Source organism: Lepidochelys olivacea, assembly GCF_965140295.1.
Source record: "Lepidochelys olivacea isolate rLepOli2 genome assembly, chromosome: 2".
Classification (NCBI taxonomy): domain Eukaryota; kingdom Metazoa; phylum Chordata; order Testudines; family Cheloniidae; genus Lepidochelys; species Lepidochelys olivacea.
In genome coordinates, this window is record NC_140412.1 from 37,110,590 (window position 1) to 37,133,595 (window position 23,006).

Here is a 23,006-nt window from a genome sequence, read left to right on the forward strand (position 1 = left end):
GGATTTTTTTGTTGTTTCTTTTGTTTTTATGTAAACATGAACTACAAGTACAATTCCCAGAAGTCTCCATTTTTTGTTCTTTGGACACATACACTTAATTGTTTGGAGAAGGCATGTGTCTGCAACACAAAAGGAAGAATGGGTTTCCCTTTGAAACTGCTTTGAGATGAGAAAATTCAGTTAAATAATTTTCACATCAGAAATGTAACTCTGAGGGAAGAATTAAGTTGCTAAGTCAGAGTGGAAACTGCGATTTCTAAGGAATTTCTTGTTGGAAAGGATGAGCCCAATTACTGCATTAACTTTTCAGAAACTTTAAAACAACCAAAATGTTTTCAATGAAATACAAATGCAGAAAAGTAAAAGTAAGTATTCAAATCCATTCCTGAAAAGTGTAGGTAATACACAAAAAAATTGGGACTACAGTATATTTGACTGCAGACACTGTTGAAACTGATGTTTCTTTTTATTTATTTTGCAGTGGGTGCACAGTTTTGCAATGCCCCCAGATTGCACTGCAATTTTAAAAAAACCTTTGCAATACTATATTTTATATATTACTTAAGCCTTTTGGCAAATTTTGTTTTTCTCTATTCCAGACCTGTCTCCTTCTTTCCAAATTAAAACCTCAGCCTGCCTCTCTGCCATCTCCTCATGGATTTCTAGCCATTAGCTCAAGCTCAACATGGGTAAAGCAGAGTTCTTAATCTTATCCTCAAGCTTTCCCTACTACTTCCTTTCTCAGTCATTGTGGGCAACACCACCATCCTGCCTATAACTCAGGCCCATAACCTGGACTTCATCTTTGACATGGACCTCTTTCTAGGTACTCATATCCACGCTATGTCTAAATCTGGATGATTCTTTCTGCATATCATCTCTAAGATATGACAGTTCTTATCCATCCACACAGCAAAAACTCCTGTCCAGGCTCTCAACATATGTTTCAGTTACGCAATATCCTTCTCTCTGGCCTGAACAAATGCAACCTTGCCCCCTCATGTTCATTCAGATTGCTGCTCCAAAGATCATTTTGCTTTGACCATGTCATCCCTCTCCTTGCATTCCTCCATTGGCTCCTCCTTCAAACAGAAAACATAAAATCCTAAAATAAAATCAAACATAAAACATAAAATTACTTAGCAAAGTTAGATGTCTTCAGGTTACCAGGCATGATGAAATACATTCTAGAATACGCAAGAAACTGAGGAGCTATCTTCAAAAAGTGATAGAAGACAGGAGAGATTCCAGAGGACTGGAAAAGGGCAAATGTAGTCCCCAACTATAAAAATGGAAATAAGGACAAACTGGGGCATTATAGACAAGTCAGCTTTACTTCAGTACCCAGAAAGATAATGGAGCAAATAATTAAGCAATCTATTTGCAAACACCTAGAAGATAATAAGGTGATAAGTAACAGCATGGATTTGTCAAGAATAAAATGTGTCAAATCAACCTAATAGCTTTCTTTGACAGGGTAACAAGTCTTGTGGATAGGGAGGAAGTGGTAGATGTGGTATATCTGGTCTTTAGTAAGGCTTTTGTTTCGGTCGTACATGACCTTCTCACAAACAAGCTAGAGAAATACAACCTAGATGGAGGAACTATAAGGTGGGTGCATAACTGGTTGGAAAACCATTCCCAGAGAGTAATTATTAGTGGTTCACAGTCAAGTTGGAAGGACATATCAAGTAGGGTCTGATAGGGATCAGTCTTGGGTCCAGTTCTGTTCAGTATCTTCATCAATTATTTGGCTAATGGCAGAAAGTACACTTATAAAATGTGCACACAATACCAAGCTGGGAGGGGTTGAAAGGGCTTTGGAGAACAGGATTAAAATTCAAAATGATCTGGACAAACTGGAGAAATAGTCTGAATTAAATGGGATGAAATTCAATAAGGATAAATGCAAACTACTCCACTTAGAAAGGAACATTCAATTGCACACATACAAAATGGGAAATGTCTGCCAAAAAAGGAGTACTGAAGAAAAAGATCTGGGGGGTCATAGTGGATCACAAGCTAAATATGAGTCAACAATGTAACACTGTTGCGAAAAAAGCAGACATTGTTCTGGAGTGTAGTAGCAAGAGTGTTGTAAGCAAGACACAAGAAGTAATTCTTCTGCTCTACTCAGCACTGATATGGCCTCAACTGGAGTATTGTGTCAAGTTCTGGGTGCCACATTTCATGGACAAATTTGAGAAAGTCCAAAGGAGCACAACAAAAATGATTAAAGGTATAGAAAACGTGACATATGAGGGAAGATTGAAAAAAATTGGTTTGTTTAGTCTGGAGAAGAGAAGACTGAGGGGGGACTTAACTGTTTTCAAGTACATAAAAGGTTGTTACAAGGAGGAGGGAGAAAAATCGTTCTTGTTAACAAAGCAAGAAGCAATGGGCTTAAATTGCAGCACGGAAGGTTTAGGTTGGATTGTCAGGGTATTTAAACACTGGAATAAACTGTCTAGGGAGGTTGTGGAATGTCCATCACTGATAAGAGCAGATTAAACAATCACCTGTCACAGATGGTCTAGATAATAGTTAGTCCTGCCTTGAGTGCAGGGGACTGGACTAGAAAACCTGTTGAGGTCCCTTCTAGTCCTACGATACTATAAGCTATTTGTCTTCATTTTCTATGCCCTTCATAGGCTATCCCCATCCTACCTTTCATTCATTATCAAGATGTTGGCTTCCATCTCCAATCAGTCCCCCTGTCAAACTTTCAAACAAGTACCTTCATGCTTTCTGCCATGCTTTCCCTCATACTTGAGAAGATCTCCCCAGGAACATTCACAAAACTAATATATTTTTCTCCTTCAAACCCTCCTTTTCCATTATGCCTACAGAAAACTTGACAATAAACGGTACACTGACACCACCAGCCATCATGCTGACCAACATTGTCTAATTTTTTTCCTTGTATTCCTTCCTCTGTCTGTCGCCATCTGTCTCTATTTCTTGTCTTATATTTAGTTTGTAAGCTCTTTGGGACAAGAACCATCTTTGGACTTGTTCTCTGTACTGGCTAGAGATGTGGGGAGTTCTATGAACTGCAGTTTTCATGTGTTCAATACAGCTAAATATACTTAATTCTCTTGGTTGAGAGCCAGGATGAGAGAGTTGTTGGGAACGGTTTCTTTTCTTTTTCCTTCTGTGTACACAGTCCTGAACCATATTCAAAGAGTTATCAATGGGTCACTGTCAAACTGGGAGGATGTATCTAGTAGTGTGCCACAAGGATCTGTCCTGGACCCAGTACTATTCAATATTGTCATTAAAGACTTGGATATTGGAATGGAGAGTATGCTTATAAAATGTACAAAAGATGGCAAGAAACAAGAGTTTGCAAGCATCTTGGAGGACAGGATTAGAATTCAAAAGGACCCTTATAAATTTGAGAACCGATCTGAAATCAAGCAGATGAAATTCAATAAAGTGCTTACAAAGGAAAAATCAAATGCATGAATAGAAAATGGAGAATAACTAGTTAAGCAGTAGTTCTGTGGAAAAGGATCTGGGTGTTATAGTAGATCACAAATTGAATACGAGTTACCAATATGATGCAGTTGCAAAAAAGGTTAATATTCTGTGGTGTATTAACAGGAATATTGTATGCAAGACACAGGAGGAAATTGTTCTTCTCTGCTCAGCACTGGTCAGGCCTCAGCTGGAGTACTGGGTCCAGTTTTGGGGGCCACACTTTAAGAAAGATGTAGAAAAACTGGAAAGAATCCAGAGGAGAGCAACAAAAATGATAAAGGGTTTAGACAACATGACCTATGAGGAAAGGTTTAAAAAAAAAAAAAAAATAACAAAACCCCACACCTGGGCATGTTTAGTCTTGAGACTGAGCGAGGACCTCATAACAGTCTTCAGATATGTGAAAGACTGTTATAAAGTGGATGGTGATCAATTGTTTTCCATGTCCATCAGAGTAGGACAAGAAGTAATTGGCTTAATCTGTAGCAAGGGAGATTTAGAAAGTTTTCCTATTATCTAATCCGGGGTGGGCAAACTTTTTGGCCTGAGGGCCACATCGGGGTGTGAAACTATATGGAGGGGCGGGTAGGAAAGACTGTGCCTCCCCAAACAGCCTGGCCCCCACCCCATATCCACCCCTTCCCACTTCCTGACCCCTGTCTGCCCCGCTCAGAACCACTGACCCATCCAACCCCCCCTGCTCCTTGTCTCCTGACCGCCCCCCACATAACCCCCCCTGCTCTCTGTCCCCTGACCGCACCCCCCCCGACACCTATCCACACCCCTGGGGACCCCACCTCCTATCCAATCCCCTGTTCCCCATCCCCTGACCGCCCCGACCCCTATCCACACCCCTGCCCCCTGACAGGCCCCCCAGGACTCCCACACCTATCCAACCACCCCCTGCTCTCTGACTGCCCACCCCCGCAGAACCTCTGCCCCATCCAACCGCCCCCTGCTCCCTGTCCCCTAACTGCCCTGCCAGGACCCCCTGCCACTTATCCAACCCCCACCCCCTTGTCATGCAGCTCAGAGCAGCAGGAGCTTGCAGCCCCACCTCCCAGCCAGAGCCAGCCACACGACCCATGCAGCAGCGTGGCTGTGGGGGAGGGAGGACAGCAGGGGAGGGGCCAGGGGCTAGCTTCCCCAGCCAGGAGCTCAAGGGCTGGGCAGCACGGTCCCGTGGGCTGTATGTGGCCTGCGGGCCGTAGTTTAGATCAGAGGTGGGCAAACTAACTATAAAGATAGTTAAGTTGTGGAATCCCTGACAGGGAGGTTTTTAAGAACAGGTTAAAACACCTGTCAGGGTTGGTTTAGGTATACTTGGTCCTGCCCCAGGGGTAATGGATGAGATGATCTCTGGAGGTCTCGTTCAGCCCTACATTGCTATGATTCTATGCATAGCATAGACTACAGTTCCCAGAATTCTCCATTTCTTGTATTCTAAGGAAATTACATAGACTTGGATAGATTTCAGGTCTTCATAATTTAATTATTTCTTTTCATGTGTAGTTGTATATACCAAATGCACAATGTGACACTCAGTACCTCAAAGTAGCACCCTGGAACTCCCATATTCACCACTGTGATCATTATGATACGTTTTGTACAATGCATGCACGTATTCAGGTCTGCTCTTTGTATACCCGTGCGCAAGAGCCACACAGGAGCAGACTATAAAGGGGTTGGAAGAACTCATCTGCTATTACAGATCCCCTCTTGAGGTGCAAAGTGATCAGGGAACCCATTTTATGGGAATGGAAGTAAGAGAATGGGCTAGGGGATGGGGGATTGCGTGGGTGTTCCACATCGCATACTACCCGCAAGGCACCGGGCTCATTGAACGCATGAATGGCTTCCTTAAAGAACAGTTATGCAAACTATCTCCCACAGAATCCCTGACCGGGTGGAGCAGTAATCTTCACCAAGCCTTGGCTGCGCTCAATGACCACCCTCTGTATGGCTCCACCCTGTATGCTAGATTCAAGGGGGAGGTCACTGAGTGACCCCGTGTGTTGCGAGTGCACCGTCTGCACCTGCAAGCCCACCTCCCCATTCGGGCCACCCCGGGAAGTGCTGGTCTCAATCTGCAGGTCCCTCAAGAGAGCCTCACTCTATAGCCCAATAGCTGAAACCTCGTAAGTACTGGCCTAGCCATTGGGCTCCCACAGGGCTATTATGGGCACATTGCTCCATGCAGCAGTCTGGCCCTTAAGGGCATAGATGTTGCAGCAGGAGTAATCGACGCTGACTATACTAGGGAGGTTAAGGTGCTTTTGGTTCATAATGGCCAGCAGGCAATAACTCTCCTCCAAGGCGAACGTATTGCACAGCTGATTTGCGAGTGCATTGGGTTGCCTGATGTGCAGGAAGTGGATGCGCTTGCACCCACCACTCGAGTGGGGGGGTTCAGCACAACTGGACATGCAGTTTGGGTTCACAACCCTACCAAACATAACCCACTCGAAGGGTAAATCCTAGCTGACAGCCCCGGGGACGCTCAGCTCATGCTGCTAAAAGGGGAAGATGCCCCAATTTATATGCCCGCTAAGCATCTTTCTTCCAGGCAACCATAACCGCTGCATTGCAGTTTGGGCAGCTCCGTGGAGCATCCCGGTCACACCACCCGAAGACCAACACCTGTGTGATGTCTCTACGACGTGTTCCCCACAGCAAAATCCTCAAACCAATTTTAGTTGCAACTGATGTCCAAGCCACATGGCATCACAACTCTGCTGTCCAGTGGATGCAATCGGTGGCACTAGCAGGTAACAAATCTGACTGTTGGTACTGCATGCACACCCCCCAATTGGCAAGCGCTTGCATTCCATGGGCTGCAGTACCATGAAATGAATCCTGGGCCCTTAACGACACCACCTTTCTCACCAAGTGTCATAAATATAAAGGGAAGGGTAATCACCTTTGAAATCCCTCCTGGCCAGAGGAAAAATCCTCTCACCTGTAAAGGGTTAAGAAGCTAAAGGTAACCTCGCTGGCACCTGACCAAAATGACCAATGAGGAGACAAGATACTTTCAAAAGCTGGGAGGAGGGAGAAAAACAAAGAGTCTGTGTCTGTCTGGGTGATGCTTTTGCCGGGGACAGAACAGGAATGGAGTCTTAGAACTTCGTAAGTAATCTAGCTAGGTATGTGTTAGGTTATGATTTCTTTAAATGGCTGAGAAAATAGCTGTGCTGAATAGAATGAACATTCCTGTCTGTGTGTCTTTTTTGTAACTTAAGGTTTTGCCTAGAGGGATTCTCTCTGTTTTTAATCTAATTACCCTGTAAGGTATTTACCATCCTGATTTTACAGAGATGATTCTTTTTTACTTCTATTAAAAGTCTTCTTGTTAGAAAACTGAATGCTTTTTCATTGTTCTTAAGATCCAAGGGTTCGGGTCTGTGGTCACCTATGCAAACTGGTGAGCATTTTACCAAACCTTCCCCACGAAGTGGGGTGCAAGGGTTTGGAGGATTTTGGGGGGAAAAGACATTTCCAAACGACGTTTTTCTAATAAAAATAAACCCAGATAAATGTTTGGTGGTGGCAGTGGAAGTCCAAGGGCAAAGAGTAAAATAGTTTGTACCTTGGGGAAGTTTTAACCTAAGCTGGTAAAAGTAAGCTTAGGAGGTTTTCATGCAGGTCCCCACATCTGTACCCTAGAGTTCAGAGTGGGGAAGGAACCTTGACACCAAGTATAATGAAACGCCCCCTTACCGGTGCCAAGGGACACCGGTAGTGGTACTGGGGGATGCTTCTTGGTGTGTTCAGCGACCTTCGGTGACGGACACCGTTCATCCCATTGGAGAACTTCCCCCGTCCTCGTGCGCAGTGATAGCAGAATACCTGCCAGATGCCAGGCAATTTAACGTTACTGCCGGCCCATCAGAATTGCACAATAAGAGGATGGCTGGAGAGACGTGGGTCTCAAGTGAGACTTGTTCCAGTTCTTCTGAAACCAGTTTGACTTATACCAATGGCACCACCCTTTGCCATTGGTGGTGGCGTTGGGGAGAGCAGGGACTACATACCTGTGATTTTCTGTATTATTTCAATGCCAGTGCCCCCTTATAGAGAATGCCCCTCAGTACAATTAGACGCGGGCAAATCCCGCGTGCACATTACTGGTCTCAGTGTAACCAAAGCTCCAACAGGTGGTGTCGCAATGCCTCAGATAGCACATGGCTCCCCACAGCAGGATTGCCGGGGCTGTACTGGCTATGCGGCCATTGTGGTAGGGCAGTGCCCCACCCCCATGCCAGATTGGGCTACAACAGGCCAGAACAGCTGCGCAAGGTGGCAGCCAATCAGGGAGGGCCTGTTAGAGAGCCAGTCAGGGCCAGTATTACAGCCAGCCAATCAGGACAATGCTAGGCCCTATATACAGACTGCCCAGGAAGGGAGCAGGCAGTCTCTCCCAGACTTTCAAAGGAGAAGGTCTGTCTCCTGAGTGAAGGAGACCAGCACCCAGGGCAGCGCAGCGCAGGGCAGGCTTGGGGGATCTGAGGAGAGCTCCAGCCCAATACCTGCCAGGCTGCAGGCCCTGATAGAAGGGCTCACAAGGTGCAAGGGGGCCGAAGGGGAAGCAGCCCAGGGAGGGGAGGCAAACAAGGGGAGCGAAGGAGAGCAGGGAGGCTGCTGCCAGAGGGGACCCAGAGTAGAGAGTGGGCCTGGGTCCCCCCCTTCTCCCTTGTACTACACCCGGCCATTAGGAGTGGCCATAGCAGACTGCACTTGACCCCTGATAGAAGGGGTTAGACTTTGGGGATATGGTTGGCCTCTGCAGCTGGGGTGAAAAGACTGCTGTTAAGCACAACCACCCCCCCCGGAAGGGGGTGACTGTGGACTTGGGGGCACTGCCAGAGGGCAGTGCCCTGAAGAGGACACCATAAGCAATGCGGGTCGAGAAACCAATAGAGGGTGAGAGACAAATGGGACATCACCAGTGGAGGGCACTCCACATGGACTGAGCTAATTCCCAGAGAGTTACTGTCAAGGTTCCTCCCCCACTCTGAACTCTAGGGTACAGATGTGGGGACCTGCATGAAAAACCTCCTAAGCTTATCTTTACCAGCTTAGGTCAAAACTTCCCCAAGGTACAAAATATTCCACCCGTTGTCCTTGGACTGGCCGCTACCACCACCAAACTAATACTGGTTACTGGGGAAGAGCTGTTTGGATGCGTCCTTCACCCCAAAATACTTCCCAAAACCTTGCACCCCACTTCCTGGACAAGGTTTGGTAAAAAGCCTCACCAATTTGCCTAGGTGACTACAGACCCAGACCCTTGGATCTTAAGAACAATGAACAGTCCTCCCAACACTTGCACCCCCCCTTTCCTGGGAAATGTTGGATAAAAAGCCTCACCAATTTGCATAGGTGACCACAGACCCAAACCCTTGGATCTGAGAACAATGAAAAAGCATTCAGTTTTTTACAAGAAGACTTTTAATAAAAAATAGAAGTAAATAGAAATAAAGAAATCCCCCCTGTAAAATCAGGATGGTAGATATCTTACAGGGTAATTAGATTCAAAAACATAGAGAACCCCTCTAGGCAAAACCTTAAGTTACAAAAAAGATACATAGACAGAAATAGTTATTCTATTCAGCACAATTCTTTTCTCAGCCATTTAAAGAAATCATAATCTAACACATACCTAGCTAGATTACTTACTAAAAGTTCTAAGACTCCATTCCTGGTCTATCCCCGGTAAAGACCAGCATATAGACAGACACAGACCCTTTGTTTCTCTCCCTCCTCCCAGCTTTTGAAAGTATCTTGTCTCCTCATTGGTCATTTTGGTCAGGTGCCAGCGAGGTTACCTTTAGCTTCTTAACCCTTTACAGGTGAGAGGAGCTTTCCCCTGGCCAGGAGGGATTTCAAAGGGGTTTACCCTTCCCTTTATATTTATGACAGTTACCAACAGGAGGCGCCATGGTGGTGAGTCCCAACCCCATCACAGGCATATAAAACCCTACCCAACCAATGGTGTGGATGGTGCACATTGGGAGAGCTCCTCCCCTGCATGTATGGAATGCAAATCATGCATGCTCGTGCAGTGCATAATTACATATTGGTGGCACATCCACAACGAAGCCCAAACCCCATTGTGCGGAGACCCATGGGCTTTCATCAGTTTGACTGGGCTTTCCTCCCCTGGCTAGGGGTGGCCAAATTGGAGTGCTCTATAGTAAATATTTCAGCCACATTGGAGGTTATAGAAAATACCATAGATGCAATCCAAGCCCTGCAATTAGAGGTAGCCTCTTTATGGCGAATTACAAAATTGTATGGCGTTAGATTATCTATTAGCTGCGCAAGGTGGCATTTGTGTCTTAATTAATGAAAGTTGTTTTTACTCAAATCAGGAGGTGTTACATGACATGGTTCTGAGACTTCTGTATGGGATGACCCTTGGCGGTGGCTAACCTCCTGGCTTCTGGATCTCGGTGCCTGGGAGAGATGCATCGGGCTCCTACTATTGATTGAACTAGTGGGTTTTTTGTGTGTGTTTGTTCTTCAATGTTGTGTGAATTGCTCCTCCACCCTCCTGACCTGACTAGCAACCCCCAGACCAGTGTGCATGCTCACCGTGTACTGGTGGCAGTAACAAACACACCTCAGTCCGCCAAGGGGTGGAGTGTAGGGGCAAGGTTGAGGAAGACTGGCGAGGAGCTAAGTGGCGGACCACGTACGTGACTGAACGTAAGCAGAGGATGCAGGCAGTTCAATGAACTTTGTCCGACAGACCCTGCCAAAATAGTTTAACATAGTTCAGCATATTTTTTTCCTGTAAACAAGTCAGTTTTTTTTTTTTAAAAAAAGCATAAATCATGAATGTAATGGATGTAACCAGCTGTTGACCCCATGTAACCTCGAGGTAAGTGCGGAGAACAACACTGCAGAGGACTCCCCCAGTGGAGTCCTGCCTGGTCAGCTATCCTGAATGGCCAGAGTCCCCTGCAGCCCCTCCGCGCATCCTAAGGACTCACCGTGCAGACTGGAGCGTAAGTTCATCCTTCAATAAATTGTAGCTTGCTATTCTTAGGCCTGAGTGTCATCCTTTCGCTGGTATCTTTCCCTCCCCCCACCCCACTTGCGGGCACACTGGGTTTGTGAATATTTTTCAGATATACAAGTAGCAGCATGTTTTAGACAAGAACCCACAGACGTACTACAGTAAACTATGTGGATAACATAAATGCAGAAGTACAATATGGAGTTAAGAGCCAAATTCCACAACTCTGTCTAAATATATCTGAATAGGCACAAATATATACTGCCAAAGAACTATCCTTGTTCCTCTATAATCCATTCAGCTATGACCACCTGTGCAGGCCCATCTATAAATATTAATTATTTTTGTCTGTAACATGAATAATCAGCACAAAGGAGATGCCTCACTACCACTGCTTTGTCAGAGGATGTAGTGCCCCACATATTAGAGCATTGTTTCTGAGCTCTTGGGTGAACGCCTGCAAAGCATCCTCTCTATAAATGTGTGTTGGAAAAGCCAGTACCAGGGCATAAAACTTCCAGCCCTTTCCTCTCAGGTGTTCTGTCATGAACTTTTGACTCTGGAAGACATAATTTGGTCAAAATCATAGACTCACAGAATCGTAGGCCTGGAAGGGACCTCAACAGGTCTTCTAGTCCAGTTCCTTGCACTCAAGGCAAGACTAAGTATAATCTAGACTATCCCTGCCAGGTGTTTGTCTAACCTGCTCTTAAAAATTTCCAATGATGGATATCTGTGACCTCCCTGTGCAATTTATTCCAGTGCTTAGCTACCCCATCAGTTAGGAAGCTCTCCCTAATGGCCAACCTAAACTGCCCTTGCTGCAAATTAAGCCCATTGCTTCTTGTCCCATCCTCAGAGGGGACATTTTTTCTCCTTTTTCCTTGTAACAACCTTTTATGTACTTGAAAATTATGTCCCCTGTCAGTCTCCTCTTCTCCAGGAGAAACCAACTCAATTTTTTTCAAATCTTCCCTCATCAGAGATGTCTTATAGACCTTTAATCATTTTTGTTGCTCTTCTCTGGACTTTCTCCAATTTGTCCACTTATTTCCTGAAATATGGCACACAGAACCAGACAATACTCCAGCAGAGGCCTAATCAGTCTGGAGTAGAGCCGAAGAATTACTTTGTCTTGCTTACAAGACTCCTGCTAATGCATCCCAGAATGATGTTTTGCTTCTTTTGCAACAGTGTTACACTCTTGACTCATATTTAGCTTGTGATCAACTATGACCCCCAGATCCATTTCCACAGGGGTCTGCAATACATAGATACTAGGGAGAAATATAGCTTTTTTCAAATAAGAGGAGGGGTTGGTTTATTTTAAAGCTTCTTAACCACTGATTCTCCATACATTCCTTAATCTGTATTTACAATTTAATATTTTCAAACACATCTATTTAAGGTGATAGGTAACAGAATTACTCTGACAATGCTCTTCCAATGCCAAATAGACAGACTTTAGAAAATATGACTGCTGAGAGAAGGTCTCCTATTCTGGTATATTTAGATCTGTGAATCTGCAGCTTGAATTGTATGTGAAACAAATTATTAGCAATGTCCCTGCAGATACTGATATAATTTTACAAGTCAATTAATGAGAGATTGCAAAAAGCAGTGAAAATATTCCAAAGCAAAATCAAGAAATATCATTCTCTGCACAAAAATAAAAGGTAATATTTATTCTTGAATAGCTTAGACTCTTTGTAGCTATCTTTCACGTCTATTATATCATCACTCATGAGAAAAATAAAAATTATTAATGAAAATCCTTGTTGATTCAAGACATCAGTGTTCAGTAGAATGTAATTCTCAGCCTTCTTAATATGATAGGATGCTATTTTTCTAACTCTTCGGTAATGTATAATTCAACTGTCACTTACTGTGCAGCAGTTGGTTACACAGAATGAAGTGAATCATAATCACGACTAACCAAATTAATGAAAGCACTCTGAATTTAAAAAAAAAAAAAAGCAGCTGTCTGAGGGCCTGAATTGGCAAAAATTCATTTTATTTCCATGCCACACAAGACAGCAGATACAAGTTTTTCCTAAATGTCCACAGTGCTGAATTCAGCCTTTAGATGATGCAGATATTAGAATCAACTCAGAAATATTCATGTTAAATTTACAGAAACAGACTACTGTCAAAAGCTTGTGTATAGGTAATATAGATAAATAACTACATAAATAATGTTAAGGTAGTGTTAAGGCAATGACCAACTTACAAAAAGCAAGCCATTCACATCCAAAGTTTAAATCTCTATCACATTGGAGGCTAGGGAGGGGGAGAGGGGGGAGAGAATGACAATATGTGAGCTAAGGAGAGAAATGACAGTCTTAATTGAACTGCTGGTTGTTGTAAATTTGTGTCACAATCTTAACAAACTGTTTCCTTAATGTTATTGGAGGAGGAGGAATCTAAATGAAAAGTTATCTCCTGTATTTATAACATTTAACCTAGAGATGGGACTAGCTTCATCCGAATTATTCTAGCCTACGGCTTGAAATATCCCCTCACCACTCTCTAATGGTGAGTAGGAGGCTTTCCTTAGCAAGACAGAACTGTGAGCGTGGTCCCAGGGAGTTACTCTGAGATTACTCAGTTAGGGCAAACTGCGAAGAATGGGGTAGACAATCCCCAAAGCTGGTGGATATTCCAATACTTAGATTCACCAAGCCAGCACAAAACAGCTTTTCTAATACCTTACTGGTTATCCAGAAGCCAACAACACAGTTCCCATAAAGCAATCCAGCCTTAGACTTCCACCCAGACACCCAAGTCAAATATGATGAGGATTACTGAAAATCTTAATCATATAAGAAAGTTCTACCAATCCCAAAGGATTGGACACATTACCTTCCAGGTTAATGAATATTCCAAATCTTACCCAAATACAAGCTTACAGCCAGTCCTTATTAACTAAACTAAAATTTATTAAAAAAAAATAAGTGTATTGGTTAAAAGATCAGTATACATACAGACAAGGGTACAGTTATGAGATCAGATTCATAGTAGAGATGGTGAGCTTTGTAGTAGCAAAGAGTTCTTTCAGCATTAATTATAGGTTATAGTCCAACGTCCATATTCAGGGTGATCCAGATGGGACTGGAAATCTCAGATCTTACGACTCAAGCTTCCCCCTCAAACACAAACTGAAGCCATCTAGGAGGAATTCCAAGTTCTCTCTGGTAGAGATGCATAGTCATACACATCAAAAGGATCACAGTCTCCAAATCTCCTTACAAGCATGATTCATTGAAGGTTTTTAGAATTTGAGCAAGAAATATACTAGTATTAGGAACAGACCTGGTCTAGAAAGGGAGAACATTCAGATTCTAGGCAGTAGATCTCAGATGCTGGAGGTCTCCATGAGTGAAAGTGCCCTGATGAATCAAGTCTTGAAAGATTGGCAGGAACCAGGGTTGGTGAAAAAGGAATCAGAAGAAATCTGGGGAACCACGGGAGTCAAGGCCAGTATGGAGGGACACCATTATTACTTTTGTTCAGGCCTGGTATATCTTCCTTCCATCCAGCCCAGTATCCTGTCTTCTGACAGTGGCCAATGCCAGCTGCCCCAGATGGAATGAACAGCTAATCCTCAAGTGATCCATTCCCTGTTGCTCATTCCCAGCTTCTGGCAAACAGAGGCTAGGGACACCATCCCTGCCCATCCTGGCTAATAGCCATTGATGATCTATCCTCCATGAATTTATTTAGTTCTTTTTTTAATCCTGTTGTAGTCTTGGCCTTCACAACATCCTCTGGCAAAGAGTTCCACAGGCTGACTGTGTGTTGTGTGAAGAAATATTTTGTTGTTTGTTTTAAACCTGCTGCCTATTAATTTCATTTGGTGACCCCTGGGTCTTGTGTTATGAGAAGGAATACATAACACTTCCTTATCTACTTTCTTCACACCAGTCATGATTTCATAGACCTCTATCATATTCTCCCTTAGTCATCTCTTTTCCTAGCTGAAAAGTCCCAGTCTTATTAATCTCTCATCATAGGGAAGCCTTTCCATACCCCTAATAATTTTTGTTGCCCTTTTCTGCACCTTTTCCAAGATATCTTTTTTTGAGATGGGGCAACCACATCTGCATGCAGTATGCAAGATATGGGCATACCATGGATTTATATAGAGACTATGAGATATTTTCTGTCTTATTATCTATTCCTAGTTTAATGATGCCCAACATTCTGTTCCTTTTTTTTGACTGCTGCTGCACATTGTGGATAGTTCTCTGAAAATATCCACTCAATGACTCCAAGATCTCTTTCTTGAGTGGTAACAGCTAATTTAGCCCCCATCATTTTATATGTATAGTTGGGATTATGTTTTCCAATGTGCATCACTTTGTATTTAGCAACATTAAATTTCATCTGCCATTTTGTTTCCCAGTCACCCAGTTTTGAGAGATTGTTTTGTAGCTCTTTGCAGTCTGCCTGGGTCTATCTTGAGTATTCATTAATTTAATATTCATTAATTTGCCCATCTGAAGACTACTTTTCATGGTTTCTTTTAAGTAACCAATTTAAATTCTTTTTTTTTTTTTGTTTCATAGTACTTATTTAACACTCACCCTTACCCATTTATAAACTGTTTATATTACCCATGATAAATCAAACAGGATTCAACAACCTTTAAATGAAATTCCTTTGCCTACATATAAACTGTGTTTTGTTATCTATGATACACTGAGACTGGACTCACTACTGATTTTGGTCTTATCTTACCTAGAGAAGAGTGTCCCCACCGGAAGAGGTTCCACTCTTAAGGTGTAATCTCTGCTGAAAGCTCTCCACAGAAAGAAATACAGAAGAGATTGTATCTGAAGTAACCACTGTTTACTGCTTGTATTGTTTGTTTTGTCTTTATATTTTTTCTGTCTTTCTTTCCCAGATGCTTTGTCACTGCAACCATTCAGACCTGAAGCTGCTCTAAATTACATCAGAGTTGTTTCAGCCTCCAGCTGGCCCCAGAATCAGGGAAATGAAAAGACGGCATAGAAGCATTTTCCGTCACCTCTCCATATGTGTAAAGCTAGCTTCTACTTTAAAAACCAACCCCTAATCTCCTCAAATAGCCTTTACCAGTACTACTGATGAGGGAGGGAGTAGCTGCACACATGTTGAGCACAGTCGGTGCAAAGGCTCATTTTATTTGAATCCTGGGCCCCACTTCAACAGCTGGAAGCAAAAAAAAAAAAAAAAACCACCACACACCACAAAACTAAAAACAGGAAAATTCTCCAGTTCCCCTAAAATCATTCTGAAAGACCCTCCCAGTGTCAGAACCGCAGTTGGGCTAGAGGGGAGAGAAACAGACAAAGGCAAACAGCCTTCCAGAAAAGGAGAGCTAACAGAGTGCACCAAGGAACATTCACCTTCTTTATGTGACTCTGCTCTCAATATTCTGTAATACTTCAAGCATGCCAGAAGGGGGTGCTGGCACCCAGTCTGGGGGGAAAAAAAAAAACAAAAAACACACCAGGAAGCTTTTGTGCCTGCCTTTGAAGTGCAGAATGAAGGTTTATGCACATGAATAACTTTACACATAAGTAATCCCACTGTCTTAAAATTCAAAGTTAGAACTCTTTTATTACTTTTTTCTTCTCATTATGGAAAGAAAATGCAAAGTTCACTGCAAATATTTTAAAAGTGGTCTGGGGAAAAATACACTTTTTAAATCAGGTTAGATTGACAGTTTTGTTCTGTACAATTTAGAACTTACAATATATACTGGAATTAGGCTTTAGTTTCAATGCAAAAAATCAAGCTTTCAACGTTTTCATAGGTTTTAAATTATCTTACTCATAGATTCATAGAGTTTAAGGCCAGAAGGGGCCATGAGATCAAGTAGTCTGACCTCCTGTATATCACAACCCATTACATTTCACCCAGTTCCCCCTGTATTGAACCCAATAACTTGGGTTTGACTAAGCATAACGTGCAGAAAGACGTCTGATCTTAATCTGAAGACATCATATGGCGGAGAATCCATCACTTCCCTTGGTAGTTTGTTTCCATGGTTAATCATCCTCACTATTAAAAATTTGTACCTTATTTCTCATTTGAATTTGTCTGGCTTAAGCTTCCAGCCATTTGTTCTTGTTATGCCTTTCTCTGTTGGAATAATGATCCCTTTACTACCTGGTATTTTCTCCCTATGAAGGTACATACTCACTGTAATCAAGCACCTCTCAATCTTCTCCTTGATAAACTAAACAGATTTAACTCTCAATCTCTCATTATGAGGCATTTTCTACAGCTCTCAAAAATTGCCATTGTTCTTTTCTGTATCCTCTCCAATTTTTTAACTTAAAAATGTGGACATTAGAACTGTACACATTATTCCAGTATTGGTCTCACCAACACTGTATAGAGAGGTAAAATCAACTCCCTATTCCTATTCACTACTACCCGTTTGGAGTCTGCCTTCATCTACAAACACATTCTGCTTAGTCACTGACAGGAAGTAACCCCACTACTACTACTATTTATCCAGCATCCAAAAGGGTGATAGTAACTTTACAGAAAGAAGGAAGAGGTGGCACAGGCAAGTGGAATAATCAAACAGAAAACAAGCGGACAGTAAAAGAAACAAAAAAAGACAGGAGAAAAAGAGTGTCAGGCCCTTCAACACTCAAGTTTCTTCTCCCTATACTTTCTATTTTCCACTGTTTCAAGACACTACATTTAAATTCATCTTCACCGTATACATATGTTGTACGGCACAAGTAAACAAAAACAAAACTGTATGCTCCATCCTTCACTCTATATTCGGCAAAACACATAATGAAATCATAGGAATACTGCCTGAATAAGAAATGTTGACTATAGTTCTAGGTTATTATTTACCTCAAAAAAATCTGATCATCTAGTCTGATCTCCTATAGAACACAGGCCAAAGAAATTCTCCAAAATAATTCCTAGAGCATATCTTTTAGAAAAAAAGGAAGAAAGTAGACAAGAATATTCCAGAGAAAGAGTATCCAGTCTCATCTGCAATATCTTCATCTTCTTTTGGTGAGGCAGCAAATCCATCTACATCTATCTTTGCAGATTAATAAAGTTTTCAAGTACTTAAAGTGCACGTAAAATCTTAGACATTCCCCTGGAGACTATTCAAGAAAAACACCACAAGCTCTTAAACATATTGCATTAACACAGACCCGGGAAATTAGCCATGCCAATAAACAATGGCCCGCTGGAACCTGCCAAATCCATCTGGCATAGGCCTACTTCCATCTCAGCTACCTCTAAGACAGCAGACAGAAGCTCAAGTCCCTGCAAAGGATTTGAACACTTACTCTCATCCTTCATCTGGCTCTCTTGCTGCGCAAGTAGTACAGGAGAGAACAAAATAGTAAAGTCCACAAAAGTCACCCCAAAGAAAAAAGATCCCCAAAAAACTGGATCTTTTCAGCAAGCCTTCAAATGAAAGCAGCAAATTATCAAGTACTGCTCAACATGTGTTTTTAATTTGGGAAAACTGTCTAATTTTGTTGATCAGTTACTCAAGGAGCAACAAGAGTTGCTGAAATAACTTATGGCCAACTGGTTGCTCAAACATCTCAGCAGACTGCACTGGACACATGATACAGCAGGTCACACCATGGCTACTGAAATAAGCCGGACAAGGTAGTTCTGGCTTCAGTCCTCTGGAATTTCAACAGAGATTCAGGCCATAACTGAGGACTTCCCATTTGAGGGAAAGCCTCTTCAGCAGTGGGACAGACAAAGCCCTCCATATTTTAAAAGATGACAGAGCAACTCTGTCCTTCCAGGGCTCTGTATCCCAACTCCTAAAAGGAAGCAGCCATGACAGCACCCATATTTCAGACAGTGCTCAGTTACATTCAACTCAAGATCTTTAGAGCCACTGAGAAAGAGGCAGAGATTCCACCAGAGGCAACCCTCTGCCTCCTCCTTGGCTGCCCCACAGTCTGAGGTTTTGAATAGTCAGGAAGTCTGATGCATGCTTGGACCAAAGGATCTTTGTTCTACCCTTTGGCAACCAGTTGTTTTATTTTCAAGAATCTTGAGCTGACATTACTCAGATCAGTGGGCCCTCAAGATTTACATCATCTTAAAAATTTTGAATCCCTCATACTTGCACTTCTGAATCCCTCATATTTGCACTTCAGAAAAAACATACAAAGAGTGATCACTTTATACGCACACACCCCAACAACAATCAAAACACCGAGCATTTCATGTTTTTTATCTTTAAAAAAATTGTATAAATCCTAACTAAACAATTTGCATAGTGAGGTAGGGAAGCTTTAATCATATTTTATATAGCAGTAACACATACAAATAGTTTGTGTAACTTTGAAGACCACAAACTGGCAAATCAGGATTAGAACTCTCAGGCAACAGTCTCCTCCCACATCAACACTACTGCTAAATCCTAAGTATTTTTTCCTTTACTTCTCCAAAGTCACTTCATTCCTGCCATTAAACACTTTATCATCTTTCCTCATGACTACTGAGAACTCCTCTTCTCTGACCTCCTTAGCTGTCACTTCACTGCATCAAAAAAACACAGCTGCAAAAATCATCTTTTGTCCACTGTGCTAGCCATACCTACTTCCTCTTCCAATCCCTTCATCGTGCCCACACCCCACTCAGCACCATGTGAATGAACACCTAATTTCAGTTTATTTATAAAATAGGATTACAATATGTCTCTGAAACAATGAAATGTACATTGTTTTCAGAGCCTGTTCCTGTTGGTTTTACAGAGAACAGCATTTTATCCTAGTTTTTTTAGGCATAACAGACTGGTCACCTGAAATAGCTGCCAACCTCTGGTGACACTGAAGGTAAGCTGGACACACACATATGCGCCTAAAGGACCATTCCCTAGTCTGTCATGCAATAATGTTGCCACCTTACTACGCTTTGTGAGACCTCCCAGTAAGCACTCCCCTCAAGCCAGCCCTCCCACACAAAAGTCAGATTCATACAGAGACTTAAGTTAATTTGCATTTTTTCTAACATAGGGCCCAATCCTGCAAAGTGCACTCAATGCCAATCAAATCAGTGGACGTTGGAGCACACTCAGGACCTTGCAAGACTGGGATCATAAATTCATTTATATAGAGACAACATGACCTGAAAATCTGTTAGGAAGCTTACATGGATAAAACTAGAAAAAAGATGCAGAACATACGTATTTTAAATGAAAAATCATGCAAATTCTACACAAAGTCCCTAAAACAACAGAGGTTCAAAACATTCGCATTTTTGTAGTTTAATTGGGATGAACTTGTATAAGTTGTAGAGGTAAAATTTATTGCATCTGGAGTACATATATTATGTATATTAAATATTGCTCAAAATCTTTTTCTGTCAAGTTATCTTTTTAACCACGCTACACTTACTTTGCCCTGTTAATTGAAATACTTTTGTTAAATCTCAGCAAAATGTTTTTTCTATGGAAGGAACATTTTTAAAATGTGCAGTTTTCCAGATTAAAAAATGACAGTCCAATATTAAAACATTACTCTAGTTTCTAGTAAAGATAAATTGCCTCACAAATAATTACAATAATATATGTTTAAATAGCTTTAGGTTGAAACACAAATTAGCAAAAGCAAAGAATCTCAAATTTAGGCCTATAGCTGATTTAGGAAAAAACAAACAACACAATGAGCTAAGTATAGAATGATAGCCTTAATGAAGGGCCAGCTGCAGCAACTCTTACACCGAACCCAAATCAACATTCAAGAAAGCAGGGATGAAAGAAACAAAAACCCAACTCCAGTAGTACCAAACCTTCCAGAGGAGAGGCTCAGAGTAGAAGCAGCACAGTATCCTGACCCCTCCTCCTCCATGAGAGCACTGCATGGCTACAGATGTGTGCTTTTAGGAGACAGAGCCTGCCAGAAGGGAGCAGATCTGGTAAACAGCCACTTTACATGTCATCTTCTCCCAACAAATCTCAGCAGGAGTTCATGCTGACCTTATCAAAATTAACTCCTGCAGATTCAAACTCTATAGCATCTACCTTCACTTCCCAAAAAAGATTAGCGCATGTAGAGAGAATAAAATTATATATCTATATTTTTTTAATAGACATACACATTTCCCCCTGGAGATAGAAAGGGGGAGGAATAAAAATAAATAGCCCACATGACAGATACGAATCACATTATTTAATGAACTTCTGGAAAGTGCTAAAATATCACAGTGATGGGCACCATGTAAGAACTTGAAATGGAATTGAAGAAAGCAGTAGAGTGGAGGGAGGGGCTAGCCCCTCAGACTGACATTCAGTCATCATAAGTTCCCCCAAAGTTTACAGGAAATCCATTCATATCCCCTTGATTCTCTAATAAGAATGTTATCACAAGACCTCTCCAAGTGTTAGCTCAGACTTTCCAGCATAATTTTACCCTCCCATGTTATATTTTCATGGAATGGAATGATACAGCCCGTAATTCTTACTCAGACAAAAGTCCATTTCACTTCAAAAGAAGTTTCCCTTCAGTGGAAATTTTGCTTGAATAAGGAGTGTACAATTTGGCTCTATCTGCATGATATCAATAAGAATAGTTAAATGTATATGTTGTATTAATGTTCTTGTTTTCTTTTAGAAATTGGGGGACATACCTGTCAAGAAGGTTAAACTGCAAAATATTTACTTAAGAGAGCAGAACAAATTTTTGTATGATATTTTTTCTAGTAAATATAGAAAAGAGAACATTTTTAGAATAAACAGTGCTTTAAAACTGTTAAGTGCATATTTCACATTAAATAAAGTAAATAAAATGTCTTAAGAAAATAACATTGATAAGTTGTTTACCTGAAACCATATCACTTCTCAAGGTCTTGTAAATTATTATTAACTCCCATTGACAACAATACTTCTATAAAATAGTTGTTTCGGTCCATCCTGCATATACATATTTTTGCATATAGTCTTTCCAATACCCTATACACAATTCTCAGCCTCCAGCACACCATCCCCCCACTGCTGTGTCAAGTGAAAAACTGAAATTACAGCGATGACACTCCTTAATGGGAAGACATTGGGTCAGCGCTTCAGCTGATATAAATTGACATAGCTCCAGCAATAGGAGGTTTGCATGTGAAAACAATGAGAAACTAAGCCTCATAGAATGCATATAGCTTCTCTCAAAGTTCTAATGAAGGGTGTGGTATCACCTTACTTTATTTTGTAACTGCATGCATTCTTTTACCCCCCACAAACTTCCTTCTGTGCTGAGTGTGTTCTCATATAATAACAGAGCAAACTTAAATTTAAAAAAAATAGAAAATCTGTTTACACTTATAATCCTTACACTTAAACCATTTGATGTTAGTTGGAGCCTCTCGCTTTCTTAAAATACTGGGAAATTACTCTGCCTATAATATGCACATTAGTGATCATTTATGAAATTCTTAGCCTTGTAACAACCTTACTCCTAAAAAATTAGATGACTCCTCATGCATATAGGTCACAATCACATTTAAAATACACATAACTCATGTTTAGATTTTAGAATTACACATGATTTTTCACTATAAAAAAGTGATATTCTTACTTTCTTACAGTGAATGTAATTTTTAAAATCACAAATATTATCGAATCCAAAACAAAGTTGCCAGCATTATTTGTTAATCTTTAATGCTACTCTCATATATTGAAGCTTTACTTCTGATTAATAACTTGTAATTTCATTTCTTGTTAATGTTTTTAAACACACAAAACTTTTAAGTTAAAAATGTATATTCTTTTATTTTGATTCTCCATATTATTCAGAAATGTAACAAATCTTTTAAGTACTTTAAAATGTGGGTGCCACAATTGTGTGAAATATATAATATTAAAATGTCAGCTATTTAATACTCTGAATTGCTTTTGATTATTTAGAATTAGAATGACAAAATTAGATATACACTGGAAGTCAAATTACATAATTCACACTGGTATTCTTCGTAATGTTGACATATTAAAGCATTTTTTAAAGCAGAGGGACAATGAAAAGGATTTAAGAAGTGGAGCACTCTTCTGCCTTCTATAACTGTTATTTAAAGAATATCCATAGTTTAAATTTCCACTAGCACATTCCTAATTAAACAATGACTGGAACACACACACTTCTGACCAAGCGTTAAGGCCCAGAGATAGCTTTTAGCTACAGATTTTGAAGGAACAGTTGAAGACCACAATGGTCAAGAGACAGTGTTGACTCATGCAGTTCTCTCTTTTTTGCCTTAACTGCTGATACTGTGAAAAAAATATTATGCTGCCTCTTTTCTGGCTTTTTCATATTTCCACACACAATACTGTGTATAGTAGTGTGGTTTTATACTTCTAAATCATTATAGGTGAATGTGGTGTTTTCACCAGATAGGGAAGCAGTTTTCATGAGTGTTTACATGTGTTTGGTAAGTAGACTTATGGGACAACCGTACGGATCGAGATTACAAACCCAGTATCTTCACGTTAACCTGCAAGCAATAGATCTGAATCCCTCCC

General features: G+C 41.3%; 1 protein-coding gene across 1 annotated transcript in view; it reads right to left on the bottom strand.

The window, feature by feature from the left end:
* Positions 1–23,006, bottom strand: part of RIMS2 (regulating synaptic membrane exocytosis 2) — a gene marked incomplete at its 5' end in the record, with an annotated part of 744,128 nt that overhangs the window by 719,170 nt on the left and 1,952 nt on the right. The gene's annotated exons all lie outside the window — the stretch shown is intronic.